Genomic DNA, 16,578 nt, shown 5'->3' on the forward strand with positions numbered 1-16,578 from the left:
ATGGCATCATGTCCAAGTGACATGTCCCTGTCCCAGCTGGCAGGTGAGCTTGTACTGCCAGCCCTTCTGCACTCTCCTCATCCTCGTCTTGCTTACATGGCCCTTGGATCTGAGCCTCTCTCCCTACAGCCCACCCTCTGACTTAGGCCAGATGGGATTCAGACCAAGCAGGCTCTGCACCTTGGTGGTCCTGGGATGTCCCCATTGGTCAGGCAACAGCTGTTTTCAGGAGAAACCTGCCTGGAAATGCCATGTGCTTCCATTCACTGAGGGTCAGGGCCCACCTGCTGGGAATTCTAAGCACTTGATGGCCCAAGGAGAACAGGAAGCAACTGACTGCTGCCCTGAGTTATGAAAGGGTGAGATGAAATCTCAGCTCTGCCAAGGGATCAGCTGATGCTGTGCTCCTGGGGATGGGGATCTGCACCTCTGCAGGCCTGACACCACTGGATTCCTGATTTCCCCAGGGATCTATGTCATGTTTCAGGCGGGAGTCTCCCAGGATGCTCCAAGAGACACTGCTAGATGGGATGGGGAAGATGTACAGGTGTTGGGGAGGCAGCATGGGATGGCACTGCCAGCACAATCCAGTGGAGAAGGCTTAAAGAGCAACAAAACCCACACACATGCACAGACTCTGCATCAGTCTTCAGTGTAGTCTGAGCAATTAGTGGCTTCTTACAAGAGGAAAATGATAAAGAAAGTAAAAATCCAACTGCCTTAAAACAACAGATACTCCCAATTCATTTCTAATTTATGCATTCTTGTCATATGAAAGCCACTTGCTTAAGCTGCTTTTCTATCTATTTGCAGTCTATTCAGACACACAATGCTCAGTGGGGGTCTGTCTCCATGATTCATTGGCTCAGATTTCCTATAGAGTTTACATGATGTCTACTAAGCCCCATACAGTTTTGTATCCATTATAACCAGGGACAAGCAAGCAGGGCTCAGGAGGTTGAGCATCCATCTAAGAATAGCTTCCTGTCTTCCAGCTCTCTCCACAACAAATGAACAATGGTTACATTTTACAGGCTAGCATTGCATGGTGAGGGGAAATTAGAGGAACTTGTCTGAGTTAAATAAGGGAAGAAGCATTTAGACTGAAGCTCCTTAAATGAACAGGTCAATAACTAGTTTACTGAGACCAAAGCACATAGCTAATGAGAGAATAAAGAATTATACTTGTCAAGAGAGAAAAAGATGCTGCCCTGGTTTTGTGCTAAATAATTACATTCATTATGTTTAAGACAGCCTTGCAAGTGGTCTTCTGCAGTAGTAAATTCATTAGCAAAGATAATAGGCAAACTACTATTGGGGCAAATCTAAACGATTGCAATAGGATGGATGGCAAAGATGGGCAAAGGTAGTATGAGAGCTAAGAGCCAAAGTTAGCTTTAAGTATAATTGAATTTATCTTCTCATCAACTTTAAGACCTCCTTCTGGGCTTGAAACAAGGAGAGAAAAAGACATTGAAATGAAAGGATATTCACTTGATTCAATTTGTTGCTAGCTTCTCCAGCTTACCAAGCTGTCTAAACTTACCTCTTGACACATGACTGCAATTATAAATCCAACAAAAATTAAAACGTTAACTAAATTGGCTCAATGTTTCCAAGTGACAAAATATCTCGAATGTGTCAGGAAGCTATCTCCCCAGCAGACACACTAAAAAAATAACCAGGCTTTGAATTTCCCAAGAAGTTCATGAAACTTAGCTGGCCAGCAGGAAAGTTGGGTCATCTTCTTTAATCATGCCCTGCCTAGATTGTACCACAAGAGCTGCACAGATACAAAAGCAGCACATTGAGGTGAGCCTGGTGAGTATCAGCCCTCAGTGGAGCCGGTCCGTGGAGGCAGCAGCGAGACCCGCAGGACAGAGCAGGACACTGTGGCCGGGCACCACCCATCTCCAGCAGGGCACACAGCAATGAGAGCAGCCCGGGCACCGTGCTCAGTGCAGGACACAGCTGCGGCTGACAAGGGATTTTTTTTTTCTTCTTTTTTACATGTTGGAACAATTTTTACTGTATTGAAAGTGAGACTCCAAAGTGAGGTTTTTTCCTAAAAATAGCTTTACCGCTAAGAAATGAAAATGTGTTATGATTGAAAAAAAATACCTACTTAAAAAAAAAAAAAACTGGAAAAGAAATCATCAAATATTTAAGCTTTTTTTTCTTTCAATGTAGAATATAAATAACTTTTTTTTTAACTTCATAAAAGACTTATTAAACTTCCTGATTCAGGTTCATTTGGGTTGGATTCAGTTTTGCCACTCGACCAAAAAGCTGTTATACATCATATCTGTCTAGCTGTTTCAAATGTACACTCAGGGTATTGGCTAAGGGCATCTAAAAAGTAGCATTTCAGTAATTGGATTTTGGAAAGACAGATAAAAAAGTAATTGCAATGAAGCCCATAGCTGAAAGAAAAGAGAAGGAAAAAAAATCCTCTTTGCCAAGTGGAAATGGGAATAAATGTTCTTGGCTACTGCTGCATCCTGAAAAGCCAGAATAAGCCTGAGGCTCCCCAGCAAACCTAGTTCAGAAACCTCCTCAGGTGATCTCTCATTTCTTCTAGGTAGTGGCCTTGCTTAGTTGCAAGTTAAAAATTCAGAGTCTAACTCTCTGTGAGAAATTGGGAAGACAGGTACATTGTACATGTCAAAAAGGATGTACAGAGAATTCTTTGCCTACACTAAACACTGGGGAAACACCACCTTTGTCATTTCAGGGAGAGGCTGGTCTCTTCCCTCCAGCCATCACAGAGCATCCACCCCAACAGCATGTCTGGTCTGCATGGGCTGTGCCACAAAAAGCTGCTGGAGATCACAGAGCCACAAAACCTCTGTGCATCACCAGAGGAATATCTGTGATCTTCATCCTTCTCTCACCACCTTCTTTCATGCACCCACAGCCTTCAAAAGATGCAAAAAAAAAATCTGAAATATCTAGATAGCAACAAAGCTTTCTTCTTAAAGAATGTTTAATTAATAATTTCCACAGGGAAGATGAAAACAAGAAGGTAACTGTTATCAGTGTGGGAAAGGTGGCAGAAAGGTGTTTTACTGAGTACAGGCTTAAGCACAGGCAGGGGAGAAGTTGGCATTTTGTTCTCTCAAAGGTAGAGACTAGACCTGGTTTCCTCACTAGGTTTTTGACAGTTAATAAAAACACATGATGCAATCTTTACATTTAGAGACTCAAAACATTCAGTTTTGGTCAGAGAAGTGACTATGAAAGTGTCATCTTGTTTCTGTCCTCTTAAGTCCTTGCTCTCTCGTCAAAATATATCCATTTTACTCACTAATGTTAATGGGAGCCCTATATGCCAAGTACAGAAGATTGGCCTCTTAAGCTTTACCTATTTGCCTGCTAATAAAGTGCACTTTTTATCCCAATAAGCAAGGGAAAGCTAGCACAGGTGCACCACAGTAATATGCATTATACATTGCCTCATGCTGTGCTACCACTGGTGAAGCTTTATTCTCATTCCAGAACTCCTACATTTGGTGAAGGTTAGTGATGAAGTACAGCACAGGTTATAAACAACTGAGCTTCATTTTCCACAACTAGACAGAGCAGCAGGTGCTTAGGAAAAAAATTATACTAGCCTGTAAATGGAACAATTTAATATGGAAGTAACTGATGGCAAATAAACACAAAATGCCAAGGCATCTTATCTGTCACTTAGTTGTACTCTGTTCCTTACATTTCTTTAGAAATCGAATCTAGTAAACTAGAATTTATTCAATGTTACAAAAGAAATCACTTTAGAATGTGAAATATACTCCTAAGAAGGGAGAACACTGCGCTTTTTCCTGACAAAAACCTTTTCTACAAGCAGTGCATCAACAAGGTCTGAATAGCGCAGCCATGGCTAAGATTTTCCAGCCAAGTGCTGGAAACACTCTGCATTGTCATCATTTTACAAAGTAATATGCATGGTGAAACCTTCTCAAAACAGCAGAGCTTAAATTATATGAATAATATAATGTACAAAACATGTACTTGTATTGTTTCTTCAGTTATCTCCCAAGTTCAGAGGTTCTTTTTCCAAACAAGTGATGCTTTCAACATGCTCTTGAGCAACTGCTTCTTTTTTTAAATGACACAAACGTTCTTGTTACCTACTGCAGGTAGTGGTACTTGAACCCAGTCTCTTCTAGAAGCTAAGGCTTTATTTTCTGACTTCCTGCAGCAAAAAAATATTCATTGCTTATGGACTCCCACTGACAGGTCAATGCAATCTCAGTGTTGCATCAGCAGCAGATTTGAGTCTTTTATGAACAGATGTGAGGCTTGGCCATAGTAATCTATGTGGTACTCTGGGAAGCACTGAGTCCAAACAAAATCAAGTTGAAACCGGAGAAACAATTGAAAAGACACATTTTTACTGGAAGTGTGATTTCTGGGTAGGAGAACAGCAGTGAAGCAGCATCCCAGGGAGGCTGCATCATCTCCACTCTTGAAGGTTCACTACAGCAGACCAGACAAAACTCTGAGTGACTTGGTTTGGCCTCATGGCTAACCCTGCTTTCAGAAGGAGGTCAGACCTAGCTCTCCTGTAGAGCCTTCCCAACCAAGGAAGGACTATGTGGAGTGGAAATGGGTTTCTGCTTGGGGTGGGGGATGATTGCCCCCAACTTACCTTGCCTTCCCAGGTACCCTTATAAAATAATATGAGGCCTTAATATCTGAGAATCAGCAAAATGAGGACCAGGGAAATGTGTACATGGATGAAGGTTCTTCCAAGATGGAGGTGTTGCCTAGGGCAGGGCAGCCTACCACATGCATCAAAACCTCCTCCATGAAGAAAAAAAGGAAGGCAGTAGTCATTGGTGACTTGCTTTTGAGGGGGATGGAGGGCCCAATCACCAACCAGACCCAAGCCACAGGGAGTCACGCTGCCTCTCTGCAGCCTGCGCAAGAGACGTCACCCAGAAACTTCCCATCGATTGTTACCCTGAACTGGTTTTCCAGGTAGGCACTGACAAGGTCCCAACAAGAAGGCTGCAAACAATCAAGAGGGACCTCAGGGCCTTAGGTCAACAGGTCAAGGGATCTGGAGCACAAGCTGGTTCATTTCTGTCCTTCCAGCTGCAGAGAAGGACGAAGCAAGAGAGACATGGAGCTCCTGGAGCAGGTCTAGTGGAAGTTGACAATGATGGAGGGGCTGGAGCATATCATGAGGAAAGACTGAGGGAGCTAGGGCTGTTCAGCTGAGAAGAGACAACTGAGAGGGAATCATATCCCTCTCTGTGTCTCAAGGGAGGTGTCAAAGGATGGACCAGGCTCTGCTCAGGGGTGCTGAGCAACAGGAAAAGAGGCAATGAGCAGAAATCGATGTACAGGAAGTTCCACTTAAATACAAAGAAGAACATCTTTGCTGTGAGGGTGACCAAGCACTGGAATAGATTGACTTCCAGTCTCCCCCACCGGAAAAATTCCAGAACTATCTGAACAAAATCCTGCACACTGTGCTCTACAATGATTCTGTCCGAGCAGGGAGGTTGGACCAGACAATCCACTGCAGTCCTTTCTAACCTTACCCATTCTGTGATTCTGTGTGATATGAGATCTCACTCAAAATGATACCACCATCTACAGCCAGCCACAAGTCAAAAGAGATCCTCACTCTGCCCCTTCTCTGAGCACACGGCATTTCGGTGCACCCACAGGCCTCTTGCTAATCCCTCACTGAACACTGTTCTTACCCATCAGACAAAATCCCCCACATTCTTTTGTTACTTTCCACAGTTCTTTCCTAGGGGTCTGTAGGGTACAAACCTAGAAGCCTTAGAGAGCCTCACTGGTCTTTCTCAGTGGTTTGTCAGAACAGAGAATGCTCTGCAAGGAGCAGCAACAAACACCTCTGATATTCATTTCCAACCATTCAGATTAGCACACTGCATTCACTGCTATTTGTATCCTCTAACTTCTTGATACCTATGGCTCAGTGAATGTGTCCAAAACATCTCCCTGGTTTATGAGTGTGAATTTAGTTTTTATGTTTACTGACTGCTAATAGGGCATCTTCCAGTATTAAACCTGCATAAAACTAGCTACCTACTGTAAAACACTCCTTCCCGCTGCTTTTCATCCATTACAAAGGGAATTACAATCTGGCAACAACTGATAATGGCCATGAAGAGATACTCACTATTCTCTTGAAGTTTCAGAGTGAATTTAGTTGCAGCAAGTGGTCAAAACATGGCCCAGCACAAGAAAGAAACCCTTCCTCGTCAAATCAAACCAGTAAGAACCCTTGAAATCAGGATGGAGCTGGACTCAACTGATCTGAGCAAAGTGCCATGTAGCACCAGTGCCCAGACACACCGTGACACTGCCACTACTCATCATCCACTCTGCACTGCTTCCAGTTTCTGAGTGCACCTCGTGAAAGAAGAGCAAACACAGAAACCCTTGCTGGTTTACAGTGCCTCCACAGCTTAAGCTTTGCCACTTAGCCAATGCAAAATAAACTGAAAATCTCCCCAGACATACTTCAGTTGATTCAATTCTTCTGCTTTGGAAGTGGACGAGAGTTACAGCATTCACACATTCTCCTACGTGCAGAGCCAGGCTGTGGGCTTGGAGGAGGTACAGGGCCTAGGGAAGGAGTTCTCATTCCTTCTTACTCTGCCATGAGGGTGAAAAGACCAAACTCCAGTTCACCCTTCCACTACTGCAGGTCTGTGGAAAGAGCAAAACAGCAAATGAGTTTTGACATAACAACCCTAAATTGGTGATGGAAAAGCTGGCTAGCACATCCGTGGCTGAATGTACTTATTTTGTTTAATGTAAAAAATTATACTACACTTTTATATTATCTATATTCTTGGCCTTTAAATCAAGGGTAATCTATGGTTTTTAAGATTTCGGTTTATCCTTAAACAATATAAATGGCAGTCCACAGCAGACACAGCTGTATCACAGGGGAGAACATTGAAAATTTGAGGAAGAACATCTCCATCTAACTGCCTACCTGTAACTGAGAAATTAGCTTTCTTGCCTAGAGAAAAAAAAGGTTGACATTAATTAGGTGATTGTTTAACAATGGACTCAAAGTTTCTACTGTGAAAAATTATTTTATAGCGAAATACATGCACATCCCCACCTTGGCAGGATCTGATAGAAGATGAAGGAGAATACAGTACACACCGTCAAATGGATGACAACTTCATATAACTTCTTCTGAGAGAAAGCAGCCTGTTGTTTACTGCATTTATCGACAATCTGTGAAAGTAGACCAGGAATCAGTCTAATTACCAGAGTGCCAGTTGTGCTTGTTAACACCAGCTTTGTGACCAAATGTTATTCCACAGTTGTCACATCACAAGAAGGTTTCATTACTAACATAATAGTGAACAAGATCACATGCCTGGCTATTGATTGATCTGCCACACAAAAGAAGGACGTTTGTTGTCTCTATTATAACCAGTTACATCTTTGTCTGCCTGTATAATATGCACAGGAATGTATCACAAGCAGTTGCTGCAGTGTTTCTTAGTTTCTGCCTGTTACCCCATTAACAGCCCACTAGGATTTGCAGACTTTACCAATAGAGAAGAAATGACCTTGCCATAATTTGTCTTTCTCAATCTTCAAAATATTGTTTCCAACAACCTTCCTGCAGTCCTACAAGGATTCAGACTTACTCAACATTTGCATTATAAATATATCATTTCTGCCAAATCACAAGCTATTTTAATTCTTTCCACACACAATTGGGCAACACAGTGGGAACAGCAGAAATATTCATCGTTACTGCAGTTGAATGGCGCTGAAAGAACTATATCTTAGACCAGAGAAATGCTCTGCTAACAAGCACTCTAGACAAAATGAACTAAGACTGACCCTCAGAGCATCAAGATATTGCTTGACTGACCAGTCATAAATGCAAACAGCAGCTTTCAGGCCTGTTGCTGATATTAAAAGTGAACAGTCTTGTTTATTTTTCTATGAACTCAATAAATATTACAACACAAAAGTGGATTTGTTTATCATTGTGAGCCTACAGAAAAACAAGCATGCCTCATCATCTTATCTGATGATGAATGATTTATCAGGCAGAACATGAATCTCCTTCTGAGTCTATTTTCCTGTTTATGCTTGTTGAGCAGATACAATTTAATGAAGAATATAAAGTACTTAAAATCTGTCTACCATTAATAGTTTAATTAAACTGACATGTACTTCAAAAACAGAGAGACAGAAAACATTAATTTTGGTTATAAAGGGCATGGCATTATTAAAGTGCAATTAAAAACAACATTCACTTACAATTAATAGCTAAAACAATTTAATTATTTAACATCTAATTGTCAGTTCTGGCTAACCTAGCTACCCCAAGACAGGTGTGTTCTTTGGGCCTCATGTAAACTACATTACATGGCCGAGACCCAAGCACAAGACAACAAGATGCTTCTGAGCAATATCTCACTGACAAAGACCTGACAAAGACCTCACTGTGCCATTGGTGGCAGAGGAGCCTCCCATGCCCTAGAGGTGCCAGTTCCCAAAGGACCCCTCATGAACCCCTCCACTGGGGCAGGTAACAACCTCTGCTGGGGTGCTCCTGGCGTTGTGATCACTTTCCCTGGTAAAAGCACTCTTCAAGGACCCTTGGACATACTGAAGAACCTGTTTTCTTCCGAAACTTCATGTCTCACAGCTCTTTCCTTCTGCCCCACTTGATTGAAATTGATCAACTGGCTCAGCAATTATTTGATGGAAAGCACTGAAAAAGAGGAGCAAAGAAAAGCAGCTCAGACACACAGGTCTCATTTCACTTGAAACAGGACAAAAAACTTTCTCTTTCCAATTTCAAAGTTAAAACCCATTCAACATGCGAGTCTGCCGAAGAATTTGTTTAAGATGACTTCTCAGAGGCATAAATCCTTCTTGAACAAAGTAGCAGTGGAAATGTCCCTGAAATTCAACCTACATTTTTTTAAGAACATAGCAACAAACAAGCTTAGAAATTTCATCTGAATTTTAGGTTCAGAAGAAAATACAGACTTAAAACACAGGATTAGTTTGAAAACATAAATTCTGTTATAACAAGGAATTTCAGTACTTTCAGAGATATATTGAGAAGTCAGATTTTTGACGCTTTCCACCAAAAGTGAGATGGAGCTGTCCCTCATAGCCAGGCTCCCCACTGCAGAGACATCCATCTGGGAATGGAGTGACCATGCCTGGGTTACACCACTAGCCAAGCACAGGCCACCAGGCAGCTGGGATTTCTGAGATACATTTGGGAGAAAGTTGGGTTTCAAGGATTTTCTTTAGAAATACTATTTAGTTAAACAATTCTCAAGAAACATTCTCCTAATCGCACCTTAAGAAAAACAGCTGCTAATTTTCTTCATGTGGGCAGCACATCATGGCAAGTTCCAGGGCGCTCAGCAGAACTTCACAGGTCTCAAAAGTTTACTCCTACAAGGAAATTCCAGAAATAATATCCTACCAAGCCCACCTATCCTTGAACACAGCCTGGAGCAGATGTTATTTCAGGACTATTTCACTAATTCCTATAACTTTTATTTTCTCATTTCTTTATACACTGAGGTGTGTGGAGTGGCTGCAACTGCTCCCATAAACCCCAAAGAAGACACAGTCCTCTATTACCTCCTCACGTGGAAAAGAGGGAAAAGCCCAACAACATAGTGTAAATGTCCACAAAAGGTTTTTTTTGTGCCTTTTTCCAATCAAAAGAGTGCCACCACCTTTGTTGCACCACCTGATGGTCGCCGACTCTTTTCTGAAGCCTAGGAGAAGGAGAAATCCTGCCCAGGCTGCGGGTGGTGAGCCAAGCTGGAGCCTCTGTGATTGAGAAGAGACATGTGCTCAGCCTGTGTCTGCCTTGCAGGGACAGCTTTCACATCTGGGCTGACACCAAGGCTCCAAACCTTTACACTGTGCTGCAAGGAGGGCACCTGGGCTTCCCCCAGAAGAGGCTGGTTGAGGAAAATGTGATTCTATCCATGATTCATAAAGAGCATTTTACTGACAAAAATACTTTTTCACTGCACCTGTAAGCAATATATAAAAAATTAGAATAAAATTAATCAGTACAAAATAATATATTCCTGGACTTCAGTTTCTCCACAAAAAAAATATTTTTCTTGATTTTAATCTCTGTTAAATTTAACTCTTAAATTGCTCGGTGTAGAAATTTAAAAGAAGAGTGGAATGGCAAAGAATGAGATTTAGTAGGATCATTAAAAAATAAAACATAACCAGTGTCACTCTTTACCTTTCCTCCTCTAAAGAGTATTATAATAATATATTTATTTTCAATGCAGTCATTAAGGCAGCCACCTTCTCTTAAAAACACCTGCACTGACGCATCTCAGGGTTTGAATTCAGATAAGTTATCCTCCAAAGAGTAAACAGAATCATAAATGGTCAGAGTCAAAGCACTTCAACCAACCAGAAGAAATTATGATGAGAATGGGTGTTCATTTGAAGGTCATGTGAGGAATTCAGCCACTGAGGCACTGAGGAGTATTTTCTGGGGGGTACCAGATACCCTCACTGCAAAGTGAGGAGCTGCCTTTCCACTGAGCAAAGCACGGAGAGGTGGCTGCTGAGCAGCTGAAGCCTTTTAAGGGGTTTGGCTCTGCCAAACCACATTAAAGCTTTGTTCACACTCTTTTCAAGATCTGTAAGTAAGATTTAATTGCAGTCTAATACAGACCACCAGAGTAGTCAGAATAGAGGATAAAGTAAATGAAGAAATATGAACAGCCTATACAGCATTGCATATAAGCCAGAAGTGAAATCCCTTGTGCCTGGACCAAGCTTCTGTGCTTGCATGGGGATTTCTACCAGATTGCTACAACCACACCAGTAATCAGATGTTTGCATATACAGAACAAAACACCAGGCAATTACTGAGCTGTGTTTTATTCACGGTTTATTCACTGTTATGTGACTGATGCAGCCTGGAAAGACAAACATCTTATGAAATACTGTATTAATTGACCGTAAGTTTCAATGTTTTCTTTGAAGACAGAACATTGCCTATCATTTCATACTTTTAAAGTCTGTATATCAAGCCTTACCCTATTAAGAATTTTTTATTTTTTTTTAGATTTCCTGCACTTTTTTGTGCAAAACCACATTCAAATACTATCATCTTTTAATCAATGCTTTGCCCCACATAAAATGCAGGTAAAGCATGTCTAAAGCATTCCTGATATATAACTAGTAAGAAAAAAACCTATTGACATGTGTGTCTGTCTAGGTGGCTTTACAAATGAAATCAATGCATTAGACATAGACTTTGTTATTATTGTGTTTAAATTAAGCTTGAAATGCCATGCAACTGAAATAAAAATCAGAAGCAGAACAGGGTATCATTTGGTTTCTGAATACCAAATGCAATCAAAAGGTAACAGTATTTATAGATTTTGCACATACAAACAGATTTATGAAACTGATAAAAACCATTTGCTCACTGAACTTCAGGAATCTGGGTGGCTTCTTCTGTGAATAATCAAATAAGTTAACTCAGGCAGCTTCTCTGTTTCAGTGCTACAGACACACACAATTTATATTGAAAGTGGTACTTTTTAAAAAGCAAGTAACTTTACCATGAATGTAATTTAAGATAATGAGACAAAATATAGTATTAAAAAGAAACTAAGTTCAGTGCTCACAGTTGAAAAAAATGGGAAGTAGCAATTTTCATTTTGTTGCTAATAAACTTTACTTTCACGTTTGTATTCATAAGAATTTATTAACAAATCCTCAAGGCAGGAGCCATTTACTTTAACAATTTTTTTCTTTATATATTTCTATTTCACGATTTTATGAAAATGTTTCTATTAATTTGAAGTTCCTGAAGAGCTTTTTTCAGTTCAGAAAAATCTTTCAGATGTTTTTCAGCATCTCTGATCACTTCACATAACCTGCAGCCTCAGTAAGAGCAGAAACTTTACTGACTCAGAATTTTCTCGTGATAGCTTTTCAAAACTTAGTATTTAAATGAGTTTATATATTAAGCAAAGCAGCAAAAATGTACTGAAAATTTTAGGGGCCCTAGGGCCTTCTCAAGATGCATGATATCTCTTCCCTGCTTGGAGTTTCAAGAATGCTAAATAAGGAGAGAAAAAAATCCTTATTTCAGAAGAAGAAAAAAAAAAACAAACCAAAACTAAACACCACCCTTAAAATACCAGATCACGTCAAAACTGTGGGAAGAGGTTTCAGCTACTCTCAGTTGTGGGTTTACATTCATGTTCTGCTTGCAAATATTTTGGGTAGGATTCTGAAGCTGCACTTTGATCCTTTAAGGACCTCCTATCCCCTGGGCTCAGGTTTGATTCAGTATTGAAGTGCCAGAACAGCAGCTGCTCTTTGAGCAATCTGGATAAAATTTCTCAAGAGCAGCTTTTCCTACAGTATTTTAAACCAATCTGAATTGAGAAAAGCAGGGACAAAATAAAAAAAGATAAACACAGAAATCAGACAGTAAAACCTGGAAGGGGAATGTGGAAAGCAGAATGGGAGCTAGGAAATACACATTCGTGGAAGGACTAGGGAACCAAATGGAGGAACTGAGAGAAACATTTGGAAAAAAACCTGAGGAGCAGAAGGCTGACAGAGGAGGAAAAATCTGTGAGGGGGGAAAGGGAAGAGGAGTAACAAACAAGCACAGAAAGGAACCAAAAAATACCATTGAAAGAGGCAGAGGAAGGACAAAGAGCAGAGAGACAATAACCAACAGCATGAAACAAAAACATCAGGAAAGAGAGATGGTGAGGAAGGTGAATTTGGAAACAGATCAAAAAATTTTACAGAGTGAAAACTCAACCTATAAAGCTTCATTAAGTTTACAGGAGATTAGTTTTGAGCAAAGTCCAGGCAGCACAAGGATGGAAGCATATTCATTTCTTTGCCTTCTCAATCTGCCTTCAGGTTAACAAAGCAAACCCAAAAAATAAACATCCAACCTATTAGAACTGGTAAGGGGGACATGGTATAGCTACTGCCTTCTCCCTGTGAACAATGCAATCTGCTCCTTTCATGCCCTGCTTTCAGAACAGCAGGAATAAACAGGCAAAACATAATTTACAGTCTTGGTTTATCTATATCCACAGCCCGTCTGCTGATTCAAACACAGCAGAATGTGTATGTGTATTCAGAGAGATGGCTGTCATTAGACCAACCAAGTTAACCAATGTATAAAAGGCAGAACCAGATCAGTAATAAAGTTTACACTTCATTATGGATGTCAAAATCCTCGCTGATTTTTTTCCCCGCAAGAATCTAGCTTATTAAATTTCACAAGCAAAACCATCTCCGAGTGAGCATTCAGGAATCAGTTACTTGGAAGCCTCCAGGATTAAAATCTAAAACCAGATATTTCCTTAATAAATTTACAGAATTAGAACAACTGGACATATTAACATACGTCTCTGTTTTCACGGCTGTAAAATGACTGGATTCTTGTCTCATCAAATTTACATTGTAGAATCTGAATATAGTATGATTAGACATTATTTTAACAACTACATTACAATACAATTTAAAATAAAATGGCCCTTTATATCACACTAATATCAGTGTTTTAAATAACAAAGGGGACTTTTTTTCAAATAAAGGAAAGGATTAGCATTTAGTTTCAATCAGTATAAGCAATGCTGTACCAGTTGGTGTCTCAAAGATTCAGAATTTTATTAATATTCCAGAGATGCATTTGTGTTGCCTCTGGGTACACTGAAAAGCCACTTAAACTGCACTTAAAGCAGCACTACAGGATCAAATTGATGTGCATCAACCATTTACAATAAAACTTGATTATTATAAAGGCATACATATTTGCATAATTACATGTTTGATTTTTTGATAATGCAGCATACACTACAAAATGTTGCTTCATGTAGAAAGGCATCGTCAAAAAGCACCATCTGCTGTAGTGTTTAATGCACTGCAATGTTTGAAAAATTCTGAAGGTAGATTGATGCAAATCAAAGGAGAAAGCAAAGGAGTTTTGCTAGAACAAGGGGCTCAGGGAGGGAGGAGGGGACACAGTACAGTACAGTCTGGACCTTTTGTTAGGCTGTCATTTGTTTCTCTCTGGCTATTTTTAAATAAAATTTTCAGGGGACAAAGATAAAAAACAACAGAGCAGCACATCCTACAGTCCACAGAACACAGGACTCCTAACTTGAGAGAATTTGGCATGAACAGATTTTTGATGTTTTCACTAAAAAAAAAAAAAAAATCAGTAGTATATGCAATGAAGGAATTATAATGGAAAAGAGAGCAAACATAACAAGAATGAATCTTTTCAAAGGAATCTCTATTAAGCATCACAATAGCTCAAAAGACTTGGAACTTGGAAGTCAGAATAACTCCATATTTTCTCAATTCAAAACAAGAAGCCACCTGATCTTCAGTAATACCTGACTATGTCTGAGCTATCCCAAAGGAAGCCCAATGCATTCAGGAAGGTGGATGCTAAGATTGCAGAAGTAAATGTGTCTCTTTGATTGCAAGAAAAAGCAAGCACTTCTAGGCTGAGCACTGTTAGCCCAGAGTTCTTGTATCCTAAAAATATGCATCATTTTGATTAGCACTACATGTCTATCATTTTAATACCTGAGGCTTTTTTTCAAAGTGGATTTTGAGACAAGACATTAATCAAATGTAGTTGTAACTGTTTGTAATAATATTCTGCCATCCTGAGGAGTTTTATGCATGCATCCAGAATACACACACAGAGAAAAGGGTCATCTGTGGCTTTTTCCAAGTCTGATGCTACCTCTCAGCAATGCTGTGAACGTTTCTGGACAATGTGCTGAGCAGTAAAGCACAGCACTGAGCCAAGACACGGAGGATCTGGCAGGGAAGTCAACAGGCATGTACTAGCCTGTTGCTTCCCAGTAGGAGCTCATTCCTTCACAAATTGGCCTTTGGTAAGCAGTGTGATTCATTGCTCAGGGACTGGATTACAAGCTGGAAACCAGCTGACAGAACTTGGGCAACTCATTTCACATCTCCGTGCTATCCATTTTCCTTCCTCCTGTTTTTCACATCACATTAGTTGAAAATTATAAAACTCTTCAGGGCAAGAAGGACTTTTTCATAATACAAGTTTCCAGCATGTTGGGTATTAAACAAGGTTTTATCTCTGTGGGCACCTGAAGGTATACCAGGATACAAACAACAGTTGGATTATATGCTGTGTGTGGGATAAATACCAAGTCAATTAAAAAGCATCTTTAACAACACAATCTGACTATAAAGTCTAGCAGTGAAGAACAGCATCTGGCTCCAAGATGTATTCTACAGTCCATGACACCAAAGAGCTTCAGAAACAGATGAAATTTTGTCCAGACACCTGAAGGAAAAATGTGGTTGTGTATGTGTGAATGCAAATATCTCAAAACCTTCTGTGCCCAAACCACAACAGCTTGCATGTAGATTCATTGAAACCAAACGGATGGCCATAGAACTGGAAGCCCTAAAGCTGCATTGCTGGCCTGTTAGGCTATGCTACATCTGGACTACAGTAAATTTACATTCCCACCAAGAAAATAGCCACTGTTGTGTAGTTATGAGACAGATATTGCTTCACATTATGGCAGAATGTGCTTGAGCCCCCTGTTATGCATCAGATAATTAAACATCCAGGTTTCTTACCCTGACTTATCAGGTACAATTATAGCTTGGCATCAGAGATACTGAACACCCACACTGTCATTGACTTAGATCAGCACTGTGAAATCCAGTGCTTCTAAAAAATCAAATCTTTTGCAGAAGAATATGAAATATTTTTTTAAAATAACAAACATATGGTATGTGTACATAGTTCATGAAAAACTCAGAAATATTTATCTTTTGGTATTTTCCCCATACCAATCATTTACTGGGTTGAACTGGACTGCACTATGATGCAGTGCCATTCCCTCTGCCTGCGCTTGAAGCAGAAACTGAATGGTTTCTTGCTCATCAGGTACCTGTACCGAAAAGATAATGTCGTTTTTATAACACAGTATTGAAAATAGCCCCAAACTACAACAAAGCCTCAAAGGCATCTGTATTTCTTTCCCACTGAAGTCTCTACATTCATTTGGTCATAGCACTCAGAAAGGAAACAAAACCAGCCAGGCAGACACAAACCTTTAGAAACAATGAGTTTCCCTTTCGTGCCTTAATATTCTGCTCTTGGTGAGCTTCTCTAACAAAGTCTGCGCTAATCGTTGCTGGAATCAGCACAGCGGCGGCTGCTCAGCAAAGTCTTTTTCTCCACCTCTCTGCACTAGGCAAGACAGGGTTTTCATTACATATATCATTTTCAACTTGCTGCAGTGATTCCACAAAGACAGGAGGATTTAGAAAGCTAATGAATGGGGGTGGGGAGCAGGCTGGAGTTGGAGCTTCAGTGCTAATGTTTAAGGTTAGATACTATGAGTGGCTTCACACACGGGGCACTGCCACTGATTTTATTTTCATTGCACGGCACTGACAGACTTTGACAGCCAAATCATTCATCTCTAGTTAATTAATCAAAGTTGGGGAGTGGGATTTTTTTGTTTGAACATTTATTGCTACAGG

The 16,578-nt window shown here is 40.3% G+C and overlaps 2 long non-coding RNA genes across 2 annotated transcripts in view; both read right to left on the reverse strand.

Annotated features, from left to right (window-relative positions):
- The window catches only part of LOC121362092, a 50,975-nt gene extending 43,968 nt beyond the window's left edge, over positions 1-7,007 (reverse strand). The window contains exons 1-2 of the long non-coding RNA XR_005956441.1: positions 6,989-7,007; positions 6,508-6,696 (exon numbers count right to left, since the gene is read on the reverse strand). This is a non-coding gene — a long non-coding RNA (uncharacterized LOC121362092). The remainder of the gene's footprint in view (positions 1-6,507; positions 6,697-6,988) is intronic.
- Positions 7,008-7,179: 172 nt separating this feature from the next.
- The window catches only part of LOC121362093, a 52,373-nt gene continuing 42,974 nt past the window's right edge, over positions 7,180-16,578 (reverse strand). The window contains exons 4-5 of the long non-coding RNA XR_005956442.1: positions 8,566-8,743; positions 7,180-7,239 (exon numbers count right to left, since the gene is read on the reverse strand). This is a non-coding gene — a long non-coding RNA (uncharacterized LOC121362093). The remainder of the gene's footprint in view (positions 7,240-8,565; positions 8,744-16,578) is intronic.

Source organism: Pyrgilauda ruficollis, unplaced genomic scaffold, assembly GCF_017590135.1.
Source record: "Pyrgilauda ruficollis isolate IOZ18807 unplaced genomic scaffold, ASM1759013v1 scaffold6, whole genome shotgun sequence".
Taxonomy (NCBI): domain Eukaryota; kingdom Metazoa; phylum Chordata; class Aves; order Passeriformes; family Passeridae; genus Pyrgilauda; species Pyrgilauda ruficollis.